This window comes from Oryx dammah, unplaced genomic scaffold (genome assembly GCF_014754425.2).
Source record: "Oryx dammah isolate SB20612 unplaced genomic scaffold, SCBI_Odam_1.1 HiC_scaffold_25, whole genome shotgun sequence".
Classification (NCBI taxonomy): domain Eukaryota; kingdom Metazoa; phylum Chordata; class Mammalia; order Artiodactyla; family Bovidae; genus Oryx; species Oryx dammah.
In genome coordinates this window covers 46,797,229-46,818,208 of record NW_024070209.1, presented here as the reverse complement: position 1 = coordinate 46,818,208, position 20,980 = coordinate 46,797,229, and positions in this window count along the sequence as shown.

Genomic DNA, 20,980 nt, shown 5'->3' with positions numbered 1-20,980 from the left:
CCATCATTACTGCCAACCAGACTTCAGCCACCACCCTCCTGCTGTGTTATTTAAAGGGTGAGTAAGGCACCCTAGAGTCTGCCTGCAATGCGGGAGACTCGGGTTTGATCCCTAGGTCCGAAAGATCCCCTGGAGAAAGAAATGGCAACCTACTCCAGTATTCTTGCCTGGAAAACCCCATGGACAGAGGAGCCTGGCAGGCTACAGTCCATGAGAGAGCCAGACGTGACTGAGTGACTTCACTTTAAGGTGCCATGTGTCTCCCTCTTCTCTGTTTCTCACGCTGAGTGTTTGCTTGATTATCTCTTCTCCAGCTCCTACTTTGTTTCAAATCCTTCAGTGATTGCTTGCTTTTCACCATTTTCAGCCTCTCCCTAGTGGTCTCTGCCTCCAAACTCAAACAATGCCCACTGCATTCGTCACCGGCAGGATGATTAGTTCCTAATAAGCTTTGCATAGTATTTAAAATGTGTTACGCTTTTATTTTACATTTGATTTTTTTTATTAAGTAACAATTTACATACATTAGATTCACCTTGTTTTTAGTGTACAGTTCTGTGAGTTTTGACAAACATATATAGAGGTGTAACCACCCCCCACAAACAAGAAATAAAACAAATTCTTTATGGACATGTTTTTTAGTATTGTATCTGAAAAATCTTTGCTTATCCAAAGATTTTCTTCTGTATTTTTTTCTGGAAGTTTTATAGTGTAAGATTTTACATTTTAGGTCTGTGATTCATTCTGAGTTAATTATTACAAGGTATAGAGTGAGAGTCTATTGTTTAGCTTATATACTTATATACTCCAATAATTTGGCCACCTGAAGAAGTGACTCATTGGAAAAGACCCTGATGCTGGGAAAGATTGAAGACAGGAGGAAAAGGGGATGACGGAGGATGAGATGGTTAGATGGCATCACCAACTCGATGGACATGAGTTTAAGTAAGCTCCTGGAGTTGGTGATGGACAGGGAAGCCTGGTGTGCTGCAGTCCATGGGGTCACAAATAGTCGGACACGACTGAGTGACTGAACTGAGCTGAACTAATCTAAAGAAGACAAAAGGTTTGGATGACTTATTCATTTGTATTTATAATAGCATATGTACCCACAGGGAAGTATCCTGTATTCACCAATCATCTATTTTAAAACTATTTTCCCCCTTTTCTTTCTTTTTTTTGTTGGAAATTTTTTTGCTCTTGCTGCTTCCTTCCTCTGGAATGTGCTTTTTCGTCCCTCCCTTATCATCTTTTATCTGAATTCTGCCCATTCTCTAAGATCTAGCCTAAATAATTCCTTTTCACAAGTCTGCATAGACTGTATAGTCCATTGAATTCTCCAGGCCAGATAACTGGAGTGGGTAGCCATTCTCTTCTCCAGGAGATCATCCCAACCCAGGGATCGAACCCAGGTCCCCTGCATTACAGGCAGATTCTTTACCAGCTGAGCCACCAGGGAAGCCCAAAGATAGGGCTGGTTCAGCTAATTGGTCGTTTGGTAAATTGATTTTCACCCAGTGGTCTGCTGGGCCCATGACATTATAACAAATCAACAGTCTTAGAAACCAGATATGAAGTGAAGAGAAGAACATTTTTTAAGTTCTCCAGTACTGGTTCCCTGGAGGATGCTGGGTTAGGTATAAATCTAACCTGCCAGAGCAGGTACTGAGAAAGAACAACAAATATAAGAAGAGAATATTGCTGAATGCAGCGCATTAAACCTTTTTTTTTTTAAATTTCCTGGTGCTAGTAATTATATACATAATAAATTCAATAAGCTTTACCATTCCAGCAGCAAGGAATCATTCAACATCTCCCACACCTGGATTTTCAAATATAGTCTCAGCCTGTTTGAGATAGGAGTTGGGCACATAAAGAGACAATGCTGTGAAAGTCTAGGGCAATCAGAGAAGGCTTCTGGGGCAGGTGGCATTTGAGCTGGCTGATTGCTGAAGAAGGAAGAATGAGCATTTGGGATAGAATTTTAAGAAAGGAAGATGACAGATGGTAAGGAGAAAAAATCATTTTGGAAAATGAAGTGGTAGATGAAATTGGAGAAATGGAGAGGCAAGGTTGGGACCAGGCCAAGAAGAGCCTAAGATGTCCAAATTTTCCAATCTGTAAGAAGCCAGGATGCTTCCAGTTGGTGAAGAGGCCTCGTCAGTTCACTCAGGGTCTAAAGGGAGCCATATAGAGATACAGAGACAGTATCTTGCATTTGTAGAGCAATTAAGTCAGCATTTGATTTTTTTTTAAATGCTTGTTGAAGTTTCTAGGCCATTTCACCAAGGATAGGCAGTGATCCATGCACAAACCAAGCAGGGCAAGAAGACAGATCACCCAGAGAAGGGACTCTGTTTATCCACAAACACCCTGACAACTTGCAGTGATGGAAGAGGAGCCACAGCCAAAATGTCAGGTGGAATAGGCAACAGTCAGACTGGCAATGATTCCCATAAACCTCTCAGCTGTATTTGTTCTTTTCCTAACAGTGTTTCTGGCCCCTTGTGACCGCTCGGTTTTCTATGTGAATGACACTAATGCAGAGATCTCTTCAAAGTCTTCCTTCAAACAGATGTTTAGGTACCGCTGAATACAACCCAGACAGTTTCAAATCCAGGAATAAACCCAGGAAGACAAAATAGGGATGTCAGACTTCCCAAATTGTATTACTAAAACATGTGTCCCTATGTAGCATCTCCCCAGCTATCATTCAAACTATGTCCAAGCCCTTTTTGGTCCTCATGTAATTCATGTATTTCACACTCAATATAGAAGAGTATCTAGTATAGACAGTAGACATTCAATTAAAAAAGGATTTCTCCTGGTGGTTATTTGACTCTATACTTGATAGTAGGAGTCTCCTCATAGAAATAAAATCTGAGGAAGGAGCACTGGACAGATGGAGCTTGCATATTTTAAATACTAATTCAGATCATTGGTAAAAAATATGTTTATAAAAAAAAAAATTTATGTAGGCTGGCATCCGGACTGGAGTCTCTGTTGGTCCCTGTACGTTTATCTTCCTAGCATCTGACCTTGTTCTCTGTTTGGTATAGGCAGCATTAAAAGTTAGTTGGGGACTTCCCTGGTGGACTATTGGTTAAGACTCCACACTCCCAATGCAGGGGACCCAGGTTCCATTCTGGTCCGGGAACTAGATCCCACATGTCTCAACTAAGACTCAGCACAGCCAAATAAATAAATATTTTTAAAAGTTAGTTGGGGGAATAAGAGTCAGTGTGGCTATAAAAAAAACTTGAAGGAAACATGTGTTTTGACCTTACAGATGTCAGTATCCTGTTATGCTATCGTGCTACAGTGTTTTAAATTTAATTTTCTTTTTTTATTGAAGTGTTGTTGATTTACAGTGTTGTGTTAGTTTCCAGTGTGCAGCAGTGATTCGGGTATATACATATATACACGTCTATTCTTCTGATTCTTTTCCTTGTTAGTTATTACAAAATATTGAGTATAGCTCTCAGTGCTCTACACTTAGGTCTTTGTTGGTTATCTGTTTTATATATCCTGGTTGGTTATCTATTTTACATATACATGTGCTGTGCTTAGTCGCTCAGTCATGTCTGACTTTTTGCAACCCCATGGACTGTACCCCACCAGGCTCCTCTGTACATGGGGATTCTCCAGGCAAGAATATCAGAGTGCCATGGGTTGCCATGCCCTCCTCCAGGGGATCTTCTCAACCCAGGGGTCGAACCCAGATGTCTCACATTGCAGGCTGATTCTTTACCCTTTACTGTCTGAGCCACTAGGGAAGCCCATTATAAATATTGATCAGTTATCTATTTTATATATGCTCAGATGCCCAGTCGTGTCTGATTCTTTTGCAACCCCATGGACTGTAGCCCACCAGTTTCTTCTATTCATGGGATTTTCCAGGCAAGATTTTATACATACTGTTTATCTATTTTATAGATTCTGGTGGTATCTATTTTATATAAAATGTTAATCCCAATGTACTACAGTTTTTAAAGATGTTGTTCTTGGGAGAAAATAGGGAAGAATACACAGAATCAACATATTTCTTTCTCTTTCCTTTCTTTTTTTTTAGGCAATACTGTGTGTCATATGGAACTTTCCCAACCACCCAACCAATTCACCCAGAGATTGAATCCATGACCCTTACAGTGGAAGCTCAGAATCTTAACCACTGGACCACTGGGGAATCCTCTGCATATTTCTTAAAACTATGCTAGTCTATAACTATCTCAATAAATTTAATTTTTTAAGCTCAATAAAAAGTTTATACAGTATTATAAACTAATACATGTATATCAAAAAACTTAGAAAATATTCAAATGTTGAAAGGAAAGAAATAACACAGAGTTCCACCAATCTAAGACAATTACTGGTAACATTTTGGTGATTTCTTTCTAAACTTTTTTTTTCCCTGCACACGGTTTTGAAACCTTTCTTAAATAAGAAGAAAATAAACTTCTGTCCAAGTGTTTAAACACAGAGAAGCAGTTCAAGTCTCTGAGAATTACTTCTCACGTACAGAGCACACCCTTGGACTGATGTCACCCAACTTCCAGATGTGCCAAGAGGAACACCTGGATTCTGGAAGCTTTAAAATGAAACTGAACCCAGGCCTCTATTTCCTTAGTCAACAATGAGCCTCTCTTCTGTGCCCTGCACAGTACCTGCCAGGCACAAGCTAACCTAAAAAACCACCCAGTTCTCCACTTAAAAAGCCACTCAGCTGGCAGAGTGTGAAAGTCAAGATGAGCTAAACCAAAACTTACAAGCTCTAGAACCCAGGATCATTCATTAGTCAACAGAGAATTTGACTGACAGCAAAGGCAGTGCCCAAGTCTGGAGTATAAATGGAAATCACAGAGAGAAAACAAATACTTTTCTCAATGAAGCAAAACCATAGGGACTTCTCTGGTGGTCCAGGGGTTAAGACTCTGTACTTCCACTGCAGGGCACACAGGTTCAATCCCTAGTCAGAAAACTCTTGCATACCATGCAGTGTGGCCAAAAACAACACCCACATGTGGTCAGTGCTCGAAAGATACAACAGGATGTTCGGCTATAAGAGCATGACCGAATTGCCTCCTCAGGTAAACTTCCTCCAGTTTCTGGATCCTACTTCTGAAAAAGTAGGATCTACTTTTTCCTACTTCTTCCCCAACAGGAACGGACCAGTAGTGGAGACAGGTAGCCAGATCGCTCATCCATTTCCATGTCTCTCCCATGTCTCTCAGCTCCCCTGGACACTAATAACACCACCATCATTTATTGATGGCAGCTGAAGTCCAGAGAGGTCCAGGAACATCTGTAAGTCCACACAGCCCAGCAAGTGATTTTTTTTTTTTTTTGCTTTTCTGTGTGTTTTCTTTTGGCCATGCCACTAAGTTCCCCGACCAAGGATTGAACACCCGCCCCCTGCATTGGAAGTGTGTAGTCTTAGCCACTGGACCACCAGGGAAATCGCCAGCCCAGGAAATGTTGAAGCCTATGTCCAAATGGTCCTTGAATAAAGAAATGCCTCATCTCTTGGAGCAAAATCATTGCCTTATTGGGGATGGAGGGGCATAGGGGAACATAGCTATCACCCTATCAAAAAGCTGTATCTACACATCAAAAGGGCTTCCCAGATGGCTCACTGGTAAAGAATTGCCTGCAATGCAGCAGTCTAAGGAGATGCAGGTTCGATCCCTGGTCGGGAAGATCCCCTGGAGGAGGGCATGGCACCCCACTCCAGTATTCTTGCGTGGAGAATCCCATGGACAGAGGAGCCTGGCGGGCTATATATAGTCCCTAGGGTCACAAAGAGTCAGACATGACTGAAGCAACTTAACATGCACACACATATCAAAAAGCAGTAGTTGCACATTTTAGTCTGCCTTCAGTAGCTAATCACTTGCATCATTGTCTTCTTCAAATTGTAATGGCAGATAGTTTATTTCACAGTTGCACAGGGTAAGAAATGGAAACCTGGAGTCCTAGGGAGCCCATGTTTTTGTCTGCAGGCTACAGCTTCGACAAGATGCTAGTGACATCCCTGCTCTTTTCTAGGACTTCTGATCTCTAAAATTAAGATGAAAGTAATTTTGATGACTGTGGTGGGGTAGGGTGGAGGGCGTGGAGGTAGGGGATGACTTCTCTGGTGGTCCAGTGACTAAGACTCTGGGCCCAGGTTCCATCCCTTGTCAAAGAACTCGATCCCACATGCCACAACTTAGATGCAAGATCCCAAGGGCAGCAACTAAGATCCGATGCAACGAAATAAATAATTTAAATAAATATTTTTAAAAAGAGAAGAAGAAGAAGGGTAGGGTTAGCATTCCTGGGATAGTGGCTCTGCTTCCCTGGTTCCTTATCTCTGCTCTGTCTAATCATTTTGAAATTAACAGAGCCTCAGGGTCTTGTGGCTGGGGGTGGCACAAAGATGTAAAGAGAGAGAATTCCAAATTTTACTGCGTCGTTGATGGTATGAAGACATAGGCAGCAAAAAAGATAAGAAGAAAGCTTTAAGGCTAGAAAAAGTCACTGGAAATCTTTAACCTTTCCCCTCAGCCTTTCAAACCAGATAAAAGCCCTCTTTTTGCATATGTGTGTCTGTAGGGCCCTCAGTGTGAGGTAATCTTCATGGAATAAGGGATAAAAGGAGAGTTGTAATTGAGGGGTTCAATAAAATGCTGTGACTCTTACTTAAATTTTTATGATGACAATTTTCAGTAGTTCAGAGATGTTGTGTTTAGATTCTGGCCACAAAACACTTTCTGCATACAAAAACAAAAAACTCAGAGAAGCCTCCAAAAAACCTTGCAGGGTGTTTTAGAATACACAGCTTTCATGGTATTTCAGAAAGCAGTAACTTCATTTTGAGCTTCCTAAAGTTTTGGGAAAGGCAGCTGAAGAATGCCAGGGTGGGTTCATTAAGGAGTATGGAGGGTAGATTTTCACTAGAGAGGAAGTGAGATGAGATGTCTGGTGAAAAGCAAACACTTCACACTTCAAGGTGGACTGAAATTTCTCTCTTGCCCTGCCCTCTTCTCCCATGACCCCTAAGATCTGTGATGCACCTTAGCTGAAGTATAGATCAAAGGGAGAGGGTGACTCTTGACACAAACTGAAACTGTCCAGTTGCTTAATTATCTCCTGATGCAAAAGGCCACATCTTGCTTTGCTTGTCTATCAATGAAAGCAGGTGGTTGTCTGGTACCATAGACTTTTTTTTCTAGGACAGGTTTATGTTACCTAACAGAGAAAAAGTGGGCCAATGGGAGAAAATCTTGGATTTAATTATCCATTTGGGAATGATTCTTAGAAGAAAAAAAATTTTTTAGGCATACATGGAATGGAGATTCTGCTCTTTCAGTTCAGAATCAGCCTCCAGCCCTGCATGAGCTTAGGTTAAAAAAAAAAAAAAATGTTCTGAATTAAATTGCCAAATTCCTTGCTTACTCTAAAAATAAACAGGTTGTATGGCAGTGCTAAAGACACCAACCTAAAAATATTCTATACTAGTTCCATTGAAGGATCCGTTTTGTCAGTTTCAAGGGTTTTCTGTTTGTTTGCTTTGTTTTTGTTTTAGATTTTTTTTTTTTAATGTGAACCGTTTTTAAAGTCTTTATTGAATTTGTTACAATATTGCTTCTGTTTTATGTTTGGGTTTTTTTGGCTCTTAGCTCCCTGACTAGGGATTGAATCCTCAGTCCCCGAATTGGAAGGCAAAGTCTTAAACACTGGACCACTAGGGAAGTCCCAGTTTCAAGTTTTAGTGCTGTAAGACATTGCAGTAGAGGACTATTCAAGGATAAAATGAACACTTCTACTTGCAAGGGGGTGTACACTATAAACATGGGTCCCATTCCAAATTGAAGCCAAAACCAGAGAGGCAACATGGTAGCTGAAAAAGAGTGGCCTTTTAAGCCAAACAAATCATGGGTCACTTCCTAGCTATGTGCTCTTGGGCAAAATCCTTGAATTCTCTGGTCCTCAGTTTCTTCATCTGTAAAACAGGCATTCTCATCCATTACAGGATTGTCATGAGGACTAGTGATAATATACATGGAGTAGGTAGTGCCTGATCACTTAAAAAAAATTTTTTTTTAGTCATGCCACATGGCGTGTAGGATCTTAGTTCCCTGTTATTGTTTTGTTGTTGTTTTAGTCGCTAAGTTGTGTCCGACTCTTTGAGACCCCATGGACTGTAGCCCACCAGGCTCTTCCGTTCACAGACTTCTTCAGGCAAGCATACTAAAGTGGGTAGCCATTCCCTAATTGAACCCATGTCTCTTGTGTCTCCTGCACTGGCAGGCAGATTCTTTCTCATCTGAGCCACCAGGGAGGCCCCTTTAAATCCCAAGTCCCCTGCAAATAGTAACCAGAAGAGATGACTATTATATAATCAACAGTCTATATTTCTCTTACGTGAACAAGTGGCCTGCTTTTGTAGCAAAGGTGTATCCTATCCCCCAATTGCTTCCTCAGATGGATTTGGTTCTGTAGCTCTAGGACTATAGCAATACTGAACATATGTTGCAAGAAACTTACAAATCAATTCAAAGGCAAAATCAGTTTGAAAATTAAAGATCTGCAGTATCAGTTTAGCCAAATGATGTAGCTCAAATTTTGCTTAATTAGTGTTTTTTGAGATGGAAGAAGGGTTTATTATGATAACATGGGTTTGCAATACAGTATATAAAAAAGGGAAAACTACTCTGATAATGAATAAAGATAATAATGGACAGTTCATGAGCAAATATACAGTGACGTGTATGTGTTTAGAGGGAGAGATACAGAGTGAGAAGGAGAGAGTTATAAAATGCAAGTCAGAGGAAGAATATTTGCTTCACAAAGGATTTGCCCATTTGTAAATCTGTAGAACAATGTCTTATCATTGGGGTCAATGGATGGGCCTCAGGGGCTCTGAGAAGTCCTTGATGGTACAGATAGGATTTTTTTGTGCATAAAATCCACATTTCTGGAAAAAGTTTCCATGGCTTTCATCAGATTATCCCCCCCCCCTCCAAAAAAAAGGGTGGAAGCACTAACTGTTGCTTTAAACATTGAACTTTTAAACCATTTCAAATGGGCTTTTATTACCTATTTATGGGAAATGTAGTTAAAGTTGACTGTTAGTCATCTTTGTATTTGGGCTTCCCTGGTGGCTCAGACAGTAAAGAATCTTCCTGCAATGCAGGAGACCCGGGGTTAGATCCCTAGGTTGGTAAGATCCCCTGGAGGAGGGCATGGCAACCCACTTCAATATTCTTGCCTGGAGAATTCCATGGAGAGAGGAGCCTTGCAGGCTACAGTCCATGGGGTTGCAGAACGTTAGACACAACTGAGCAAGTAGCACACACACACATGTGCTTGTTTTCATTTTCTTTTCCTTTTTTTTTCATTTATTTTTTGCTGCACTGGGTCTTTATTGCTGCAGGAGGGCTTTCTCTAGTTGTGACAAGTGGGAGTTACTCTCTAGTTTAAGTGTACGGGCTTCTCATTGTGGTGGCTTCTTCTGTTGCAGAGCATGGGCTCCAGCGCACACAGGCTTTAGTAGTTGTGGTGCACAGGCTTAGCTGCTGTGAGACATGTGAGATCTTAGTCCCTGGACCAGGGATTGAACCCACATCCCCTATTTTGGCAGGTGGATTCTTAACCACTGAACTACCAGGGAAGTCCTCTTATGTTTTACCATAGGATCTTGACTATAGTTCCTGTGCTATACTGGACCTGTGGTTTATTCATTCTGTATATACTAGTTTGCATTTGCTAATCCCAAACTCTCAGCCCTTCATTCAGTTTCTGGCTCAGAGAAAATGCTCACAGATGTCTGCTGTGGTCCCTGTGAGGCAGGAGACAGAAGAACCATGTGCAGAAGAAGCAGCTGGGCATTTTCCCCTTATTACTGTGAGCTCCAGGGTCTTTTGAGTTGGGCCTTACCAGTTGTTCTAGGTAGAAACAATAAAATTCACTAGGTGGTATGTAAAATATAAACGTCCTTTGTTAATACAGACACTGCCATCTGCCATCAGCAGTCTTGGAAATATGCCTTATGGTTGGCTTTCTCAGCTACAGGGCAGAGCAGTGCCCTGGGCCAGCACAGAGCTGGCACAGACAGCAGCTGGCAGAACCCAGTAACTGAACTGAATTCAATAGCAATGTGATAGGCCAAGAAGCAGAGTGGCAAAGTCAACCAAAGTTTGACCCTCAGTGTCTCAATTCTTTAACTTTGCAACTTAGGTCAAGTTACCTTTTTTTTGTCCAAGCTGTGTGACCCACGAGGAAGGACAAAAAGAAGTGAGCCTTGCAGGGTGTTTTGTAAAATGTCTGGCACATCATAATAAATGATGTTAAGTGGCATGAATTAAGAATTGGTTGCTGAGACTTCTCTGGTGGTCCAGTGGTCGAGAGTCCATCTGCCAGTGCAGGGGACATGGGTTCAATCCCTCATCCAGGAACTAAGATCCCTCATGCACAAAGCAGCCAAGAAAAAAAGAAGAAAGAAAGAAAGAAAAACAACAACAACAACAAACGAGTTATAAGTGCAGGTCAAACCGGTGAAATCTTAATAAACTCCATGGATTATATCCATGTCAATTTTCTGGTATGACAGCATAATATAGTTACACAAGATGTTAACAGTGGGAGCAACTCGAGAACACTCTGTACTTGTAACTTCCCGTGAATCTGCAATCATTTCAAATAAAAGTTTTTTTAAGAAGTTCATGGTCTTTATGTTGAAGAGGAAGAGTGGATGTCAGTGGTCATGTTATCCACAGAGACTTGATGGAGGTTGGATGGAGTAGTGACAGTGGAGGTGTGAAGCTTGGAGGGAAAGGAGAAAACTTTTGAGGCTGTGATGGAGTGGATGTAGAGGTGGAGGAAAGGGAGGAAAAGAGTCAAGAATAACCCCCTAGGTCTTAGACCTTAGTAACTGGATGGATGGTGGTGTCACCAATTACTGAAATGATAGAGAAGGGAAGAAGACCAGGCTTGTGTGGGCAACACAGCTTTTTCTTTTGTTGACTGTGGAAAAAAGTCATGTAAAGAAAATTGCTTGGGGCTTCCCTGATGGCTCAGTGTAAAGAATCTGCCCACCAATGCCGAAGACACGGGTTCAATCCCTGATTTGGGAAGATTCCACATGCTGAGGAGCAACTAAGCCTGTGTACCACAACTACTGAGTCTGTGCTCTAGAGCCTGGGAGCTGCAACTACCGAGCTCACGTTCTGCAACTACTTAAGCCCATGTGCCCTAGAGCCTTGTACTCTCAACAAGAGAAGCCGCTGTAATGAGACGCCTGCACACCGCCACTAGAGAGTAGCCCCCAAGCCTCGAAATTAGAGAAAAGTCTGTGCAGCAAGGAAGACCCAGGACAGCCAAAAATAAATAAATAAGTAAAAAGGAAAATGCTTAAAATGTACATGAAAGTGTTAGTCACTTAGTCATGTCTGACTCTTTGTGACCCGATGGACTATAACCTACCAGGCTCCTTGGTCCATGGGATTCTCCAGGCAAGAATACTGGAGTGGGTTGCCATTTCCTTCTCCAGTGGATCTTCCCAACCCAGGGATCGAACCCAGGTCTCCCACACGGCAGGCAGATTCTTTATCATCTGAGCCACCAGGGAAGCCCTAAAATGTACATAATATAATGGATTATTCTAACCTATGTAAGTAATCTCTACCCAGATTAAGAATGGAACCCTGCAAATCACTCACTCCATCAGCATCCTTCCTGATCATAAATATCCCTCCCCACAGAGGTAACTGACATCCTGATTTCTAGTGTGTTGCCTCCTCTGTTTTCTTTCCATGTATTCCCCACAAATATGCGTCGGCCAAGTTCAGTTTCAGATGCCATGAGACGTTCAAGTAAATGTCTGAATTCAAAGAGCTCTAAACTTCTGACACCATGAGCCTTGGAATATGGTAAAATCTTCATATCCTTTAAGGCTTTTATTTCCTTTTTGAGGCTGGAAGGAGGAGAGCCATTCATGACAACATCACGCAAGCTTGGATATTATAAATACTTGAGGAAGACGGTAAGAACTTCAGGACTTGCTTCATGCTATTTCCTTTACTATTTGTGAAGTCTTAAATGTCAAGTTAATGGGACTTCCCTGGTGGTCCAGTGGCTAAGACTGCGCTCCCAATGCACAGGGCCCAGGTTTGATCCCTAGTCAGAGAACTAGATCCCACATGCCACAGCCAAGACCTAATGCAGCCAAGTAAATAAGAGGTTTTTTTTTAAGTCAAGTTAATTTCTGCACATATTTCCATAAAATAGCTTTGTGGGGAGTGCCCTGGCAGTCCAGTGGTTAGGACTCTTCACTGCTGTCACCTAGAGTTCAATCCCTGGTCAGGGAACTAAGATCCCAGAAGCTGCACAGCACAGCCAAAACAAAAACAAAAACTTTCTAATGTAATTCAAAAGATCAGTGGAAGCATAAAACATTTGTTTCTGCAAAAGCGTGTGTTCTTTTAGTTCTCAGGACCAGGAGATGTGAACAGCTAAAATGCTCTTTCTATCCTGATGGCCCTGGGATGGGAGCCTCCTATCCAGTTCTGGCAGCACTGGTCTCATTGAAATGACAAGACCCATCCATGTGGCCAGATGAAGGGCTCTGTAGGTAAGTCCTTTTCACTGATATTGACATTAATAACCATAAAGATAGGATTGTTGGACTGGTAGTGTCACGAAGTCCAGGTCTCCTAGTGTTAACTCAGAGGGCACTGATTGGGCCAGAGAGTCAAGGCAGGGCCAATCTGGCTGCAGAACAGGGTGAGTGGGGGGTTGGGGGTGGGGAATCTGATCTGCAGTTCTAAGGCAGCTCCTTCAAAAGTTCCTTCAGACATTGGCCTAGGTCAACCATACCCTGAGGTGAGACCCTAAGCTCAATGCTACAGGGTATCTTTATTCCTCAAAGGACTCTGATCCTCTCAGCACAGCCACTGACAGCATCAATTCTGACTGGGTTCCTCCAAGCACACTGCTGCTTGGAAGTTCTTCTGTGTTGGTAATCCTTCATCAGCATTACTTGTGTTTGTCTGAGAACCCGCAGGCTTGAACCCACATAATAATACCCAGAGTCCCCCAATAAATGGATCCCAATCATCAAATGATCTATTACTGTCCTCATAAATCACTACCTATGTACACAAATATTTTCTGAAGCACGAATGTCTTATGTACATATTTCTATGTGTCCACACACAAGATGCTAGACAAACCTAAAACATCACTGTTTTGCGTCCATTTTGTGAGTTCTGAGTAATCTACTCAGTGGTTTAATGTCTAAGACTCCATGCTCTGCGGCCTGGGTTCAATTCCTGGTCTGGGAACTAGATCCCAATGTCACAACCAAGACCTGGTACAACCAAAGTAATTAATTAATTAAATTTTTTTTAAGATACAGAGCTGTTCCATCACCACAAGATCTTCCTTATGCTACACTTCATAGTGTTACCCAGTCTTCTTCCCCTGACCCCTGGCATCCACCCTATGTGGGTGCCTGTTAAGTTGCTTCAGTCATGTCTGACTCTTTGCAGAGCCCTAACCCTATGGACTGTAGCCCTCCATGCTCCTTTGTCCATAGGATTATCCAGGCAAGAATACTGGAAATCCACCCTATAATTGTCTATAAACTCCTTGTCTATCATGTTGTTATTTTGAAACTATTGTATGAATGGGATCGTGCGGTTTGTGACCCTTCAAGACGGGCTTCACTTTTTCTTGCATCATTATGCCCTTGGGACCCATCTGAGTCATGGCATGTATCCATAGCTGTTCCTTTTGCATTCCAAGTGGTATTCAATGGTATGGCTGTCATCTTCAGAAACAGAACTTGTCATTTCCAGGCAGAAGAGGAGCTTTCCCATTGCACTGAAACCAAAATCTATATACCTGGCTGACACATCTCTGCCTGCCTGCTGCTCTTCCCCTGCCCCTCACACACCATCCTTCTGCCCCTCCTGAAACCCACCCAGCCTGTTTCTCCGTGCTTCTCCCCTGGGCTGACCTCTCCCACCTCGCCTTGTCCTCCAAGTCGCTGCTTAAGTGTCAGGTCCTCAGAAACGCCTTGCCTGCACCTTCCTGGGCAAATGCTGCCCTCCTTCCCTCTTTTACTGCTTATTTCCTCCTTTGCGCTAATTCTTTCTGGTAACAATTTTCTTTCTTTGCTTACTTGTATAGTGTGTGTTGCCCTCCCCCTGGCAGTGACCAGTGTGTTATTCCGTGGCTCAGTCATGTCTGACTCTTTGCCACCCCATGAACCGCAGCATGCCAGGCTTCCCAGTCCTTCACCATCTCCCAGAGTCTGCCCAAACTCATGTCCATAGAGTTGGTGATGTCATTCAACCATCTCATCCTCTGTCACCCTCTTCTCCTCCTGCCCTCCATCTTTCCCAGCTTCAGGGTCTTTTCCAATGAGGAGACTCTTCATATCAGATGGCTAAACGTGCTTTGAGAACCCTATGAACAGTATGAAAAGACCAGTGGGTAACAGACACTAACAAAGGAATGAGTTGAATAAAGCAGTTCAGTGGTCTCCAAAAGAGAATGCTGATGATCAATAACATACATGTGTGTGGCTGGCCTTATTCTGGAAGGGTTCAGATGATTTGCAAAAATACAGACAACACAACAAGATACAAAATAATAAGGAAGGAAAGAAAAGAATAGGAGACAATGAAGCCAGGGTGGAAACGCCCCTGGTCTGTGGATGGGAGTCAGAGCTGGCTGGACTCCTGGAAGTGGTGTTACAGGTGTGAGAAGAAAAAAGCAGCTTCTTCTTATCTCCAGATGAGGTGCTAAGGCACCATGTCCAACAGAGGCAGACAGATTCACCAGCAAGGTGTGAGGGTTATGAAGAAAATAAAAGTTAAACATGGTCACAGGATCTGCAGTACCCTTGAAATTTAAAATAAGTCTGGTTTGGGATAAGCAGCAAAGTCCCACTATATAGCAACAGGGAACTGTATTCAATATTTTATGATAAGCCATCATGGAAAGGAATATGAAAAAGAACATATGCACGTATGTGTATAACTAAGTCACTTTGTTGTACAGCAGAAATTAACACATAAATTGATGATACTTCAATAAAATAAATTTAAACAAATAAAACAAGTCGAGTTTGTTATTCCTGATTCAGAGAATTGAGGGGAAATTTTACCATAGATCCTAACATTTTTAGTTTGAGGATAGTTTTTTTTTTTTTTTTAAGACATAGTATAGTCCAACCCTAGAAGTATAATAGACAATAAAATGATGAGAGCTTTGGAACTTTCCCTGGTGGTCCAGTGATTGGGAATGCATCTTCCAAAGTAGAGGATGCAGGTTTGATCCCTCGTTGGGGAACTAAGATGCCACATGCCAGGGGGCAACTAAGCCCATGTACCACGACTAAGACCAGACACACCAGAAAAATAAATAATTTTTTTTTTTTTAATGATGAGAGGTTCTTGTCTTCTAGAAGTCTGTGTCATGGGGAAACAGGTCCCAGGTACCAGTGATGTCTCTCTCTCCCTTTGTTGCTCCTACCTCTTTCCTGCCCCCTGAAAAATTAAATGAGCTGCCCAGAGTGACACAGCTGGTTAGTGGCAAGTTGGGCCAAGAAAACAAGTGTTTGGATAGTTGGTCTACTTTCTTTCCATAACACTCACCCCTCTCATCAAGTGTGGAAGCTATTATAGTCTCAGCCTTGGCTGGCCATAGGCCCCGTGTAGACGCCACAGCTTTTCTTTGTCGGTTCAGTTCAGCTCAAATGAAAACCAAAGACAGCCTCAGATAAGGGGGTTGATTCAACAAAAACCAGCTTACCTGCTGAGAGGCGTGCTTGTGTGTGTGTATGTGAGTGTGTGAAGGGCAGAGCCCTAGCCATTCCCACACCTCACCTGCCAACCTAGGGCTCAGCTCCTCCAGGAAGCCGTTGTCACCCTCAGCGTCCCCTTCACACACTGATTCTGAGTTCTGAGCCCTCCTCTGTGTCTCCATAAGACAGTGAAGTGAAGTGTTAGTCGCTCAGTCATGTCTGATGGAAACTGTAGTGTTTTCCAGAGGAGGAGAAAGCCTTGAGTTCACAGTGGGAGGTGTGCAGTGTTTAAGGTTTAGAAGGTGAGAGAGGTGGTAGATGGGACATTGAAGCTGACATAGAGGAGGGGAGAGCATCCCTGGGATGGAGGAGGCGATGCAAGGCTGAGACTGGGCTGTGGGATGGACCTGGTAGGGATCTGGGATCATGCCTGACTTGGAAGAAGTGGGATGGAGAGGAAAGCCTGTGCTGAAGTCTGATGGAAGTCAGGAACTGGGTAGATGTCTGGGGCGCATCGGGGCTTTGAGAGTCAGAGCCAGGTGTTGCTGCCTCACTGAGCAAGGACCGTCTACAAAAGCAGACGAGGAATGCTTCAGACACACTGTCCCGGCTCTGGGAAGGGGCCTTCCCTGCCTGGGACATTCTGGTATGTGAGGCCTGGAAGAGTGAAAAGTCGTCACTGAAGGTTTGGCACCTGTGTCCACGATACTTTACAAATAGACATAAACAGGGAGGAAATCTCAGAACTAAGGGTAATTATTTCAAGTTTTTAAATCTTTCTTTTTCATAAATTCTTATCTATATCTCTGAGCTGTTCAATAAATGTTTGCTAAGTATCAATAAATGGCATATTAGACTTCCCTGGCAGTCCAGTGGTTAAGACTCCTCACTTCCACTGCAGGGGTCATGGGTTCGATCCCTGGTTGGTGAACTAAGATCCCACAAGCCATGAAGTGCAGCCACACACCCACTCACACCCACATACACACACATACACACACACACACACACACACAGTGTAAATGGCATGTATCTATACAATATGTCTTGAAATTTTCTTATTTCTCTTCCTAACATTTTTTTGGTGTTAGCTTCCACCTCATATTTGCTGGAATATACACAGAGGCACCTACTTAAATCAAGCTTCACTTGTTTCTTAAAGACTTTTTTTTTTTTTTAATGTGGACCATTTTTAAAGTCTTTATTGAATTTGTTACAATATTCCTTCTGTTTTATGTTTTGGCTTTTTGACCCTGAAGCATGTGGGATCTTAGCACCTGGAGCAGGGCTGGAATCTGCACCCCACTGCATTGAAAGGTGAGGTCTTTATCACTGGACTGCCAGAGAAGTCCCAAGTTGCATTTTTTTTACTTCTAGTTATTCTCTACTGCAGGATAATGGAGACATAAGGTCACTTGACTGTCTGCAAATGCTTCACACAAAGATATGATCAATCATCATGGGTTGCTGAAAGACTTGCCTATGGGCAAAATATCACCAAAGTCTGTCTAGGTTGTCCTCAAGCTTCAGGGCACAAAAGAATCTTCTTGAGAACTTGTCTAACATGCTGACTCCCATGCCTGACTCCAGCTTCTCCCATCACAATCTGATTTGGAAGATTAGGGAATGGGATTTTGAGACTGTGTTTTTTAGCAGTTACTTGTGGAGGTCCAAGGACCACACTTAAAGATCCACCAACTTACCTTGAAAGTGTTTGTGCTCAAAAAAGTCAGTCTTTTTTCCCAACCTCTTGTGGCCAGGTTTGTGGTGTGAGGTATGAAGGGGTCTGACCTCAAGGTGACTGACCAATCTGTCAACAGGGTTCCTTGGGAAGATGCTCCTCTCGGCACTTCATTCCAACGTGATGGCATAAAGGCAGATCCTCTCACAGATTACGGTGCCTGTGCCAGGTCAGGTAGGGAGGGGATGGGAGTGTGACTTACTGATCACCTTGCCCTTTCAACATCTAATAGCCCGACCCACCACTGACCCCAGACCCACGGCCCAAAAAGCACTGGAAAGAATTTAGGGAAGGCAACAGAGGTACACGGAGACAAAATAAGAGCTGCTAATATGCTGGTGTAACTGTTAGGCAAAGTAAGATCTTTTAGGGACAATAGTGTTCTAATTCATTGGGGCATAGAATCTTTACCACTTCTTTCGTCATCATCAACCATCACAATAATCACTAGTTACTGAGCAGTCACGGGAGACAGTTTAGATTTACTATGGAAAAGAGATCCCGAGATGTGTAATTCTCCATTTCACCTCCAGGACTTTAGGCAAAAGGATTTTATCCAACCATCTCTAAGGATATCACAATTATTCTTTAATATCCTTACAGAAATAGTATCTTTCTCATGGACATGAACGTCCTCTCATTTCAGTTCATCTGAAGGTCTGTTGTATTTCCTTTAAAGGTGTGCTAATATTTCAGTGTGGATTTGTCTATGTTTATTTAATCAGCTCCTGCCAGTGTAGATTTCATTTGCCGCAAGTTTTTGCTGTTTCAAGCAATTCCACGATGAACCATGCTATTCCTGTCTTAGTACGTGTGAGTGATAACTGATGTCAGACCGACATCCAGGAGTGTAATTGCTAGGTCAAAGGGTACAGCCTTCTAATCTTTAGGCAGGTAGCTCTAACTGCCTTTGAAAAAGCTATGGTCGTTTATACTCATGACTATCGTGTATGAAAAAGTGCCTGTTGCCTCATGCCAGTAACGGGACATTATACTTATTAATAAAACTTCTTTTTGGCACTCATAAGTAGGACATTTCATATTTATTTGCATTCCTTTGATTAGAAATGATACATTTATTGTTCATTTGTGTATTTTTATTCTGAGAAATGCCTAATCTTGTGCTAAACACAAGAAAAAGATTGTTTAATATGACACAGTTTAATTTTTATAATATTCAATTTTTAGAAGAGTAAGCTTCATTATTGGGAAAAAATGTATGATATAGGGGCACTCAATACCTCATTCTTCACCTATATTTCATAACTTGAGCCTTGTTTTAATACAAAGAAGCCAATAATCTGGATGAATTTTTTAAATGCTTTTGAGCACTGCTGAAATAACAATAAAATGAATTAAGAATTGCAGTCTAAGCTCTTTCTGCCAGTCACCATGCTAGACATGACGTCATGTTCTGCTGTTGAATTTTCTTTAATAAAAAAGTGAAAGTAGCTCAATCGTGTCCAACTCTTTGCGACACCATGGATTATATACAGTCCATGGAATTCTCCAGGCCAGAATATTGGAGTGGGTAACCATTCCCTTCCCCAGGGGATCTTCCCAACCCAGGGATTAAACCCAGGTCTTCTGCATTCCAGGCAGATTCTTTACTAGCTGAGCCACCAGGGAAGCCCTATATATATATTTGGCTGGGTCAGGTCTTGCTTGCTGCACACAGGCTCTCTAGTTGCAGCTCATGGGCTTAGTTGTCCCAGGGCATGTGGGATCTTGGTTTCCCACAGGGATTGAACCCTTGTTGGAAGGTGGATTCTTCACCACTGGACCAAAGTCCCTGTTGAATCTTCTTAACAATTTTTTGATGTCAATATGATCCTCACCATCACTTTAGTGAAGAATTCTTTCTCTTTTCTGTAAAGGAGATTGTGTGTGTGCTCAGTCCCTCAATCGTGTCTGACTTTTTGTGAGCCCATGGACTGTAGCTCACCAGGTTCCTCTGTCCATGGGATTTCCCAGGCAAGAATACTGAAGTGGGTTGCCATTTCCTTCTCCAGAAGATCTTCCCAACCCAGGGATCAAACCGGAGTCTCCTGCATTGGCAGGTAGATTCTTTATCACTGAGCCACCTGGGATTAGGGGAACACAAAGATGATTATAGTGACTCTTTCTGAGGCCCCAGCCATGGCATAGCCTGACCAAGATCCCACTTCTGACTGGGAGAGGCAATCTGGGAAACAGCTTGGGTATTGAAACACTGGAATTTCCAATGACTTGTCAGTGACTTCCATCCAGTGACTGTCAGGAACCTGCCTGGAACTGAACAGCTGGGTTTTTGTCCAGTGAGAGAAGACACACAAGGGAGAGTTAGAATGGGGTGTCAGGAAGTACTGATCATAGGATTTGGGCTTGTGTTAGGGTTTTGAGGGAGAGTTCGAGGAAGCAGGGCTTTGGTCTGTATCAGACAATGTTGGGAAGCAGGTGTAACTCTATAACTGGGTATCAGTAATTTTCGTCTATCAGGAAGGAGGGTTAAGATGAGAAGCAGGAGTGGCTCATTAGCCAGAATGAAGCTATTTGGTCATTTTTGTGTGTTGAACAGAGTTCCTCCTTTGTCTGGGTTCAGACATAATTACAGAGTAGTCTTGTTTCTGCCTTGATCCGCTGTAGTCACCGGGGTCTTGTCAAATGTGTGTGTTATGTGAATCTTCACGTTTAGCAGGAGGACACCACAGCCCAGCCACGGGTGCCAGTCTCTAGATTAGGAACCACTTTTCACTTTCTCAGGCAATTTCAGGACACTGAAAGGAAGAGCGTCCCCTGGAGTACAGCATACAGGTCGCCCTCTTCTAGAACCCTGTCCATTGTTTCTCCAGGTGTATGGAGGCCCTCAGATGGAGAGTGTGGACTCTGGCCCAAGGCAGCCGGGGCTGCAATCCTGATTCTGCCACTTACTAGGCACAAGGGACCCTAAGAAAGTCACTTAGGGTCTGTGCCTCATTTTCCTCATTTACAAAATGAAGAGAGGGATGAAAAAGGCTTTGTGTAGGGACTTCCTTGCTGGTCCAGTGGCTAAGACTCTGCACTCTCAATGCAGTGGAGGCCTGGGTTGGGGAACTAGATCCCGCAAGCCTCATCTAAGACCCAGAACAATCAAAAAGAAGAAGAATCTGTGTTATAGGGTCACGATGATGCTGTCAGGACAGCGACCAGCACAGGGTACTCGCTCTGTTGTTTGTGACCAGCATCTCCAACTGTCCAGCCAATTCTCAAGTGCCTGGCTGACGGTAGAGGCTCCAGCTGTTGTCATTTCTCCGGCTGTGTCCCCTTTCCTGTCTGTGCTGCACACTCATCCACACTGACCTCTTTAAAATGTCCTTTTCATCATGTTACTATTGAGTGCTATCTACCACACTCATTCTCCTTCGCTGAGTACATTCCATTTGCAGTGTGTGTAGGGCATCGTGCTGAGCAGGACCAACACAGCA